Genomic DNA, 12299 nt, shown 5'->3' with positions numbered 1-12299 from the left:
ATGATGCAGGGCTTCGAGCGTGGGGAGTCAATGCGTCGTCTTCGAGCTCACTGATTGCGAGACAACGCATGATGGGTGAGGACGGAGGAGATCCGGGGCGGCACGGTCTTAGGCATTCGGATCCACCGGCCATGACGAGGCAAGGGCGGTGTCATGAATGAAGTAGCTCCGACGGGGCATGGGACTCTGGCAACGAGATCCGCAGGGATCATGAGGCGGGCGACGATCTTGATGGCCGGCAGTGCCATGGGGCTCTTGTGCAGAGAACGAGAGAGACTCAAAGGCAGGGAGCTAGAGAGCCAAGAGAAAACGAACGAGAGGAGAGGGAGAAGAAGCATGGGCAGTGGGGCACTCATCTCCGGCCACGACGGCGCTCCAAATGGCGGCGGTGGAGCTCGTGGCTCCAGCGTGGAAGCCTCGGGCTCCTCTCGAGCGGGCATGCGGCTGACTTCTGGCGGTTGCGGGAGCTCAGGGGGCTCCCCTGGCCGTTAGATGCAAGATCCGGCGGTCAGGATTGACATGAAGGGCTGGATTTGGTTTGGTGGATTGGGGAAAACGAGATATGAAGGCTGGTTGCGCATGGGTTGGCTCGGGTGGGATCCCGAGGAAGATGCTGCTGGCGGCGGCGCGAGGGACAACTGCCTAGTATTTAGGATTTGTCTAGAAATGGACAAAGGGGACACTATATATAGCAATTCAGATCAGTTTAGGGCGGTTAGGTCCCTCCGATCATAATCGGACGTTCCGAGAAAAATAGACTAGGGAGTCCAAATAAGAAAACAATGATGTTTTATAGATGTTAGGGGATGATTCAGACTCAACGGTGATGACTGCCCGGGTCGGGTTCAGGACAACTTTCGGACGCGCGCGAGGAGGGCCGCGGGCTGACGAGAGAGGTTAGGTTGGGCCTGGCGGTGAGTGGTAGTGGGTTGTGCAGAAAGCCTTGGGTTGAGAGAAGAGAAGAAAGAGACCCGACGGCTGTTTCCGGAGACCGAAAACGTCCGACGTTTGACCGGTTATAATGCCGCTATAGTTTAACGGTTGGGCTATCGAACGAGCTCCGAATGCGATGAAACTTGGCAGGCGGTCTACCTACAACATAACAAGACCGCACCCAACTCTCATCCCATTCCGAGAACATTTTTTGGCCACTTATAAAATACTATTTTGGACATGCCGCGGGCGCGTGCGAGTGTGGTTGGGCTCAGAACGGACAACGGAGAGAACTGGGAGACCCGGACGGATGCAAGTTTTGAAAACACGATGATGCAATGCACATGATGGCATGGCAATATGCGACACGCAAGCAAATGAAAAGGCAACAACAACGAATAACTGGAAGACACCTTACGCATGGGTCTCGGGGCGTTACAATTTCGCAACATTAGGGTTAGGGTTCATAGGGGCAGAATTGGGGGTGTTCTTGCCGTTGCAAAGCTAGGTCTTTTAGTCAAATTTTGTAGTTGATTTGTGTTGAAAATAGCATTGATAAATTATATTCATGTGTATTTCATCTTTTTCCAGTTAAATCATGGACCCGGTAGACATATTGAATGTTCGATTTCACTTTCGAGGCGAGTTCATCCGCATTGGTCCGAAGTTGGATTATGTGGGAGGAGATGAAGGTTTTTCAGAGATTGAGAGAGACAAACTGTCAATACAAGAGGTGAAAGGCTTTGTGAAAGATCATTTAGAGTTGAAGGAATCAATGAAGTATTATTTTCGTATTCCTCACAAAGAACTTTTCAATGGGTTGTTGTTTCTTAATAATGACAGTGTTTGTGTGAAGGTGTCAGGTTATATATGTGTGGGTGGAGTTATAGATGTGTATGTGGAGTATCATGGGGAGGAGGACAGCCATGACACTAGGAGTGGCAGTGATTTTGAGGACAATGAACTTGTGCATTTATCTGATTTAGAACCAGATCGGATCATTAGTGCAGAACCGGCTGAAGATGATCATGATGTGCTAGTGCTTGATGAAACTGATGTGATCACAAAAGTTTTGTTCAGCCCAGTGAAGCAACAAACAATCATTAGAAGGAGAAATGTTGCTGCTACTGACAAAGAAGACACCCATTCAGATTCAGATTTAGATTCTGACAGTGAATACATGCCACATAGTGAGGACAGTGGAGAAGATTCCGAGGTTGTGCAACTAAGAAGACATGCCAGAAAGTTTAAGAAAAGAATGAGAGTCAAAAAGCTAGATTGGCATGGATTCAACAGGTCCTATTCCAATTGATCTTGTTGCAAACATGGAGGTACAGCTCAAGGGGGAGGAAGATGACTAGAATTATGACTCATCCGACGAGGACTACAACTATGATGAAGATTCAGATGGGCAGATAGTGAAGAGGAAGAGCAAGTACCCAAGATACAACAATGACACTGAAATACCACATTTCAGTTTGTCGATGGTGTTCAGAAGCAAGAACCAACTTTGCAAAGCTTTGAGAAGATATGGAATAGTCACAAAAAGGAGTATTGAGTTTTTAAAATCAGAGTCAGATAGAGTGAGGGCCAAGTGTGGATGGCCTAGTTGTCCTTGGCTATTATATGTAGCAAAAAAATTAAGAACTTCAAGAATGCAAGTGGTTACCTTCAATGATGAACATCACTGTGCTCAGAATAGGCAAAACAAACTTGTGACTGCTAAAGTGATTGCACAAAGATATGAATACTTCATACTAGCTAACCCAATGTGGAAGATTGACAGCATGAAAGCAATAGTTCTCCAATATATATGTTTGTTGATGTGTCGACTTCTAAGTGTAAGCATGCAAAAAAACTTGTCATGGACAGATTGATGTGTTGCTCAGGTGCGAGTGATGATACATAATCAAATGGCTATTAATTAAGTACAACATTACAAGGCAAAAGGTACTGACAAGAGGAATGCAGACATCAACGTGTGCAGTAGCATTGGCTTTATTCAACATTTTTGTAAGAATAAATGTAGATCTAATAATTTGGAGAAAGTGGAGGGCAGGGCAGATAAGATGCAAGGTAAAGTTACACAATCAACTATCTCGCAATGCAAGTACAATAATACTACCACCGTCCATTATTACTTGTCGCTCAAATGGATGTATCTAGCACTATTAAGTTCTAAATACATCCAGTTGAGCAACAATTATCCTTCCATCTACATGGAGAAGGGCTTTGTCCAGCCCCTGTTAACATGTAATGTAAGTTCATCCTTCTCAAGCCTTCGAACTTTGTTCTAGTATAGATTTGGATAGGCATCATTTCCTCCATTGATGTTTACTTTAGTGTTTACATCTGATTGGATGTTTGCAACAACAACCAGATTTAATTTGTAGTTGTAAAAACATGTTACTTATGTGGAATAGATCTATTTATTTGCTTATATAATTGTAAAACCTGTTACGTGTCTCCTTGTTTTTCTTTCAGAGTCATATCTCTTATGCCGGGCAGAACTTTAGGGAAGATAGTGACCCAAACCATCTTGAAGGGAGCGAGATGACCCCAAGGTCATGTCTTGATGAAGACAGTGAGTTGAAGCTACTCACCGGCAGTTGTGAGACAACCTCTGTGCAGTTGTTGCCTCAATCAGTTCGACTTCTTCGGTCTCAACTTAAAGCGGAAATGCTTGCTTCAGCTCAGCTCCGACTTGATGTCAATGATGCAAAGAAGACCTCAGAGGACAGCCTTGCGGGCTTTCGTGCTATGCAGCTAGGGTTAGAGCATCTATCGTTGACACAACTGAGGTCTCATCAACTTGTTCTGCTGCTTGCGGTGCACCTCTAGGCCACGCCTAATGCCTTCTTGTAACACCCACGATGCGGCTATATCTCCCATGTGTCGAGGCATGACTTAGAGGCATAACCACATTATGGTTTTGTCATAAGAGGGGTAATCTTCACACAATCCCATGTACTGAATAAGAAAGGGATAAAGAGTTGGCTTACAACCGCCACTTCACAAAAATAACAAGTTAAAACATACATCATCCAGAGTACAATCAAGGTCCGACTATGGAACCAAAATAAAAGAAGACAACCCCAAATGCTAGATCCCCGATCGTCCCAACTGGGCACCACTACTGATCATCCAGAAAAGACACATAACAACGGCCAAGATTTTCATCGAACTCCCACTTGAGCTCGGTTGCGTCACCTGCACTGGTATCATTGGCACCTGCAACTGTTTGGAAGTATCTGTGAGTCACGAGGACTCAACAATCTCACACCCACGAGATCAAGACTATTTAAGCTTATGGGAAGGATAAGGTAGTGAGGTGGAGTTGCAGCAAGCGCTAAGCAAATATGGTAGCTAACTTATGAGTATAAGAGTAAGATGAGAAACTATGCAAATATAACCCAAATCGTGTTCACTTCCCGGACTCTGCCGAAAAGAGACCATCATGGCTACACACGCGGTTGATTCATTTTAATTAAGTTAAGTGTCAAGTTCTCTACAACCGAATATCAACAAATTCCCATCTGCCACATAACTGTGGGCACGGCTCTCGAAAGTTTATACCCCGCAGGGGTGTCCCAACTTAGCCCATCACAAGCTCTCACGATCAACGAAGGATATTCTTTCTCCCGGGAAGACCCAATCAGACTCGGAATCCCGGTTACAAGACATTTCGACAATGGTAAAATAAGACCAGCAAAGCCACCCGACTGTGCCGACAAATCCCGATAGGATCTGCACATATCTCGTTCTCAGGGCACACCAGATAGGTCAAGCTACGAGTAAAACCAGCCCTCGAGTTTCCCTGAGGTGGCCCCGCAGGTTGCCCAGTTCAGACCAACACTTAAAGAAGCACTGGCCCGGGGGGGGGGGGGTTAAATAAAGATGACCCTCGGGAGCGCGACTCGCAAGGGAAAAGTAATAGGTGGTGGTGGAAAATGTTAAAACCAAGGTTGGGCCTTGCTGGAGGAGTTTTATTCAAAGCGAACTGTCAAGGGGGTCCCATAACCCCAACCACGTTAGGAATGCCAAATCAAGGAACATAACACCGGTATGACGGAAACTAAGGCGGCAAGAGTGGAACAAAACACCAGGCATAAGGCCGAGCCTTCCACCCTTTACCAAGTATATAGATGCATTAATTAAATACAAGATAATATGATATCCCAACATATCCATGTTCCAACATGGAACAAACTGCAAGGCACCTACAACTAGCAACGCTATAACAGGGGCTGAGCAAAAACGGTAACATAACCAAACAACGGTTTGCTAGGAATGTGGGTTAGAGGCTTGACATGGCAACATGGGAGGCATGATAAACAAGTGGTAGGTAGCGTGACATAGCGATAGAGCAAAACAACTAGCAAGCAAAGATAAAAGTGATATCGAGGGTATGGTATTCTTGCCTGAAATCCCGCAAGAAAGAAGAACGAGTCCATGAAGAAGACAAATAGACGTAGTCGAATTGATCCTCACAAACGCGACGTTACCAGAACTAACAAGAAGAAGCAACACTGGAAAGGAGCAAACAACATGGTAAACACACAAGCATAAACATGGCATTATGCACAATCAAGTATGATGCATGTCCGGTTTTAAAGAGGCATGGCATGGCAAAGTGCAACAAACAATACTACAAATTAAGTGGAGCTCAATGTGCAACGAGTTGCGTATTGACGAAACACCACATTCAATTATTTAGTTCTCTCTCGGTTATATACCCAACAATATTAAATGTTGTTAAACATGGCAAGAGGTGAAACATATATAAACTAACTATTTAGGCAAGTTTAAAATGAGGCTAGAAACAACAAACAACCATTCCGGAAAATCCTCATATGCAAATTTTAGAGTTGGTACTATTCTACCCTAAACCATATTTTATTTTTTAAACAGGAAAATAAAGTGCACCATGTTAAACTATGCATTTCTCTACCCCATTTACATATAAAGTTTATTAAATTTGGAGCTACGGTTATTTAGTTATGAAATAAATCATTTTAGCATGCTATTTAAGCAAATAACATTTTTAACATGGATGAAAGTTGCATATTAAGAAACTAGACAAAATTCTAAGCATTTTACATATTAAGTTTGTTCAATTTGGATGCACGGTTGGTGAGATATTAAATGCATGATGTCCAAGGGTTTTTCTGTAAAACAGCCGTCCTCTAGAATAATAGACAAATTCGTCTAGACCAGGAAAAAAACATATCGGGCCACATCTGAAGTGAACTGGGCTGGCGTGCTTCTCACCATGGGCCAAGCCCAGTTGAAGGAGACGCGAGATAGATGGGCCGGCGCTGGGCTCAGGGCAGCTGGGCTGGGCAGCGGAGCCAACACCCGGGAGGACGAAGCCCCCCGTCCTCCTCGAGCGCTCCTGATATGTCTCCAACGTATCTATAATTTTTGATTGTTCCATGCTATTATATTATTTGTTTTGGATGATAATGAGATTTATTTTACACTTTTATATTACTTTTGGGACTAACCTATTAACCGCAGGCCCAGCCCAAATTGCTATTTTTTTTGCCTATTTCAGTGTTTCGCAGAAAAGGAATATCAAACGGAGTCCAAATGGAATGAAACCTTCGGGAGCGTTATTTTTGGAACAAATGTGATCCAGGAGACTTGGAGTGGACGTCAAGAAACAATCGAGGAGGCCACGAGGCAGGGGGACGCGCCTACCCCCTGGGCGCGCCCTCCACCCTCGTGGGCCCCTCGTTGCTCCACCGACCTACTTCTTCCTCCTATATATATCCATATACCCCGCAAACATCCAGGAGCACCACGAAACCCTATTTCCATCGCCGCAACCTTCTGTACCCAAGAGATCCCATCTTGGGGCCTTTTCCGGAGCTACACCGGAGGGGGCATTGATCACGGAGGGCCTCTACATCAACTCCATGGCCCCTCCGATGATGTGTGAGTAGTTCACTTCAGACCTTCGGGTCCATAGCTAGTAGCTAGATGGCTTCTTCTCTCTCTTTGGATCTCAATACAAAGTTCTCGTTGATTCTATTGGAGATCTATTCGATGTAATCTTCTTTTGCGGTGTGTTTGTCGAGATCCGGTGAATTGTGGGTTTATGATCAAGTCTATCTATGAACAATATTTGAATCTTCTCCGAATTCTTTTATGTATGATTGGTTTAGCTTTGCAAGTCTCTTCGAATCATCAGTTTGGTTTGGCATATTAGATTGATCTTTCTTGCAATGGGAGAAGTGCTTAGCTTTGGGTTCAATCTTGCGGTGCTCAATCCCAGTGACAGAAAGGGAAACAACACATATTGTATTGTTGCCATCGAGGATAAAAAGATGGGGTTTATATCATATTGCATGAGTTTATCCCTCTACATCATGTCATCTTGCTTAAGGCGTTACTCTGTTCTTATGAACGTAATACTCTAGATGCATGCTGGATAGCGGTCGATGTGTGGAGTAATAGTAGTAGATGTAGGCAAGAGTCGGTCTACTTATCACAGACGTGATGCCAATATACATGATCATTAGATATCCTCATAATTATTCGCTTTTCTATCAATTGCTCGATAGTAATTTGTTCACCCACCGTAATACTTATGCTATCTTGAGAGAAGGCACTAGTGATACCTATGGCCCCCGGGTCTACTCTCCATCATACAAGTTTCCATCTATTTTATTTTGCAATCTTTACTTTCAATCTATATCATAAAAATACCAAAAATATTTATATTATTATTATTATCTCTATTAGATCTCACTCTTGCAAGTGGCCTTGAAGGGATTAACAACCCCTTTATCGCGTTGGTTGCGAGGTTCTTATTTGTTTGTGTAGGTACGAGGTGACTCGCGCATGGTCTCCTACTGGAATTATACCTTGGTTCTCAAAAACTGAGGGAAATACTTACGCTACTTTGCTGCATCACCCTTTCCTCTTCAAGGGAAAACCAACACAGTGCTCAAGAGGTAGTAAGAAGGATTTCTGGCACCGTTGCCGGGGAGATCTACGCCAAGTCAAGACATACCAAGTACCCATCACAACTCTTATCCTTCGCATTACATTATTTGCCATTTGCCTCTCGTTTTCCTCTCCCCCACTTCACCCTTGCCGGTTTTATTCGCCTCTTTCCCATTTTTTTCTTGTTCCATGGCCGATTCAAAAAGGGCTAAGGGTTCTCTCCCGGGTTTTACCTTGGATAGTCCCTCTGTCCTCTCTAAGCTCATAAATAATGATGCTATGGAGAGACCTACCAGGGTTATCAATGAGAGTTTGAGTAATTTCAATGAAGATGATCCCGGAATTTTTCGTTATTTACTTGATGAATCTTTGAAAGACGCTTGGGATAGGCTATTAAGAATTCGAGCTAGCTATGTGCCCCAATATCAAATTGAGGTTTACCTGAAAAGCTTTTATATTGGTTTACCCTTTTCATTCAAGCAAGTTCTAGATTCTATCTTTGAAGGAGGTTTTCTTGAGGGGGATCCCATTGAAACTTATGAAAAGATGAAAACTATATTTGGGCACCCCATGAGTGAGAAGGTTGAATCTACCTCTCTTTTGTGCTTTTACCAAAACGAAACTATCAAAGAAATGAGGGCTAGCATAGATGCCAATTTTCGTAACGTGCTTAATCTTTCTTCCACTATCAATGGCCACGTGCTATCTCAAAATAGAAAGATAAATGCTATAGAAAAGAATTTTTGTCTTTTCTTTCCTAATACCAAAGATGGCAATACCTACATCCATCTTCGCTTTTATGCCTAGCTAAGGGCGTTAAACGATAGCGCTTGTTGGGAGGCAACCCAATTTTATTTTTATTCCTTGCTTTTTGATCCTATTTAGTAATAAATAATTTATCTAGCCTCTGTTTTGGTTATGTTTTTTATGTTTAATTAGTGTTTGTGCCAAGTAGAACCGTTGGGAAGACTTGGGGGGAGTCTTTTTGATCTAGCGGTAAAAAACAGAAACTTTGGTGCTCACGAGAATCGCTGCCATTTTTATTGGAGAGTGCTATTTAGTTAATTCTTTTTGAAGATGATTAATAGATAAATTCCTCACGTCCAGAAATTTATTTTAGAATTTTTTGGGGTTCCACAAGTTTGCGTTAGTTACAGATTACTACAGACTGTTCTGTTTTTGACAAATTCTGTTTTTCGCGTGTTGTTTGCTTATTTTGATGAATCTATGGCTAGTAATAGAGTTTATGAACCATATAAAAGTTGGAATACAGTAGGTTTAACACCAATATAAATAAAGAATGAGTTCATTACAGTAATTTGAAGTGGTGTTTTGTTTTCTTTCGCTAACGGAGCTCACGAGATTTTCTATTAAGTTTTGTGTTGTGAAGTTTTCAAGTTTTGGGTAAAGATTTGATGGATTATGGAACAAGGAGTGGAAAGAGCCTAAGCATTGGGATGCCCAAGGCACCCAAGGTAAAATCCAAGGACACCAAAAAGCCTAAGCTTGGGGATGCCCCGGAAGGCATCCCCTCTTTTGTCTTCGTTCATCGGTAACTTTACTTGGAGCTATATTTTTATTCACCACATGATATATGTTTTGCTTGGAGCATCTTGTATGATTTGAGTCTTTGCTTTTTATTTTACCATAATCATACTTTTTGTACACACCTTTTGAGAGAGACACACATGAATTATAATTTATTAGAATACTCTTTGTGCTTCACTTATATCTTTTGAGGTATATAGTTTTTGCTCTAGTGCTTCACTTATATCTTTTAGAGCACGGGGGTGGTTCTATTTTATAGAAATAATTGATATCTCATGCTTCACTTATATCATTTTGAGAGTCCTTTAGAACAACATGGCAATTTGCTTTTAGGCATAATAAAAACTTTCATATAAGTGCATTGAATACTAAGAGAAGTTTGATACATGATGATTGTTTTGAGATATGGAGATGGTGATATTAGAGTCATGCTAGTTGAGTAGTTGTGAATTTGAGAAATACTTGTGTTGAAGTTCGTAATTCCCATAGCATGCATGTATGGTGAACCGTTATGTGATGAAGTCGAAGCATGATTTATTTATTGATTGCCTTCCTTATGAGTGGCGGTCGGGGACGAGCGATGGTCTTTTCCTACCAATCTATCCCCCTAGGAGCATGTGTGTAGTACTTTGTTTCGATAACTAATATATTTTTGCAATAAGTATGTGAGTTCTTTATGACTAATATTGAGTCCATGTATTATACACACCCTCACCCTTTCACCATTGCTAGCCTCTCTAGTACCCACAACTTTCGCCGGTACCATAAACCCACCATATACCTTCCTCAAAATAGCCACCATACCTACCAATTATGGCATTTCCATAGCCATTCCGAGATATATTGCCATGCAACTTTCCACCGTTCTGTTTGTTATGACACGCTTCATCATTGTCATATTGCCATGCATGATCATGTAGTTGACATCATATTTGTGGCAAAGCCACCGTTCATAATTTTTCATACATGTCACTCTTGATTCATTGCATATCCCGGTACACCGCCGGAGGCATTCACATAGAGTCATATTTTGTTCTAAGTATTGAGTTGTAATTCTTGAGTTGTAAGTAAAAAGAAGTGTGATGATCATCATTATTATAGCATTGTCCTAGTGAGGAAAGGATGATGGAGACTATGATTCCCCCACAAGTCGGGATGAGACTCCGGACGAGAAATGAAAAATAAAAAAAGAGAGAAAAGAGGCCAAAAGAAAAAAAGGCCCAAATAAAAAATGAGAGAAAAAGAGAGAAGGGACGATGTTACTATGCTTTTTCCACACTTGTGCTTCAAAGTAGCACCATGATCTTCATGATAGAGAGTCTCCTATGTTGTCACTTTCATAAACTAGTGGGAATTTTACATTATTGAACTTGGCTTGTATATTCCAATGATGGGCTTCCTCAAATTGCCCTAGGTCTTCGTGAGCAAGCAAGTTGGATGCACACCCACTTAGTTTCTTTTGTTGAGCTTTCATACACTTATAGCTCTAGTGCATCCGTTGCCTGGCAATCCCTACTCACTCACATTGATATCTATTGATGGGCATCTCCATAGCCCATTGATACGCCTAGTTGATGTGAGACTATCTTCTCCTTTTTGTCTTCTCCACAACCACCATTCTATTCCACCTATAGTGCTATGTCCATGGCTCACGCTCATGTATTGCGTGAAAATTGAAAAAGTTTGAGAACATCAAAAGTGTGAAACAATTGCTTGGCTTGTCATTGGGGTTGTGCATGATTTAATATTTTCTGTGATGAAGATAGAGCATAGCCAGACTATATGATTTTGTAGGGATAACTTTCTTTGGCCATGTTATTTTGAGAAGACATGATTGCTTAGTTAGTATGCTTGAAGTATTATTATTTCTATGTCAATATTAAAGTTTTATCTTGAATCTTTCGGATCTGAACATTCATGCCACAATAAAGAAAAATTACGTTGAGGAATATGTTAAGAAGCATTCCACATCAAAAAAAATCTGTTTTTATCATTTACCTACTCGAGGACGAGCAGGAATTAAGCTTGGGGATGCTTGATACGTCTCCAACTTATCTATAATTTTTGATTGTTCCATGCTATTATATTATCTGTTTTGGATGATAACGAGCTTTATTTTACACTTTTATATTACTTTTGGGACTAACCTATTTACCGGAGGCCCAGCCCAAATTGCTGTTTTTTGCCTATTTCAGTGTTTCGCAGAAAAGGAATATCATACAGAGTCCAAACGGAATGAAACCTTCGGGAGTGTTATTTTTGGAACAAACGTGATCTAGGAGACTTGGAGTGGACGTCAAGAAACAATCGAGGAGGCAACGAGGCAAGGGGGTGCGCCTAACCCCCTGGGCGCGCCCTCCACCCTCGTGGGCCCCTCGTTGCTCCACCGACCTACTTCTTCCTCCTATATATATCCATATACCCCGCAAACATCCAGGAGCACCACGAAACCCTATTTCCACCATCGCAATCATATGTACCCAAGAGATCCCATCTTGGGGCCTTTTCCGGAGCTCCGTCGGAGGGGGCATTGATCACGGAGGGCCTCTACATCAACTCCATGGGCCCTCCGATGATGTGTGAGTAGTTTACTTCAGACCTTCGGGTCCATAGCTAGTAGATAGATGGCTTCTTCTCTCTCTTTGGATCTCAATACAAAGTTCTCCTCGATTCTCTTGGAGATCTATTCGATGTAATCTTCTTTTGCGGTGTGTTTGTCGAGATCCGATGAATTGTGGGTTTATGATCAAGTTTATCTATGAACAATATTTGAATCTTCTCGGAATTCTTTTATGTATGATTGGTTTAGCTTTGCAAGTCTCTTTGAATTATCAGTTTGGTCTGGCCTACTGGATTGATCTTTC

The 12299-nt window shown here is 42.1% G+C and overlaps 1 pseudogene; it reads left to right on the top strand.

Annotated features, from left to right (window-relative positions):
• Nucleotides 1–1531: 1531 nt before the first annotated feature.
• On the top strand, nucleotides 1532–2842 carry LOC147978998 (uncharacterized; annotated as a pseudogene).
• Nucleotides 2843–12299: the final 9457 nt, after the last annotated feature.

Source organism: Triticum urartu, chromosome 3A, assembly GCF_056163025.1.
Source record: "Triticum urartu cultivar PI428250 chromosome 3A, HENAU_Tu73, whole genome shotgun sequence".
In the NCBI taxonomy this organism is placed as follows: domain Eukaryota; kingdom Viridiplantae; phylum Streptophyta; class Magnoliopsida; order Poales; family Poaceae; genus Triticum; species Triticum urartu.
The sequence above is the reverse complement of the archived record's forward strand: the minus strand, read 5'-3'. Positions and strand labels throughout refer to the sequence as shown.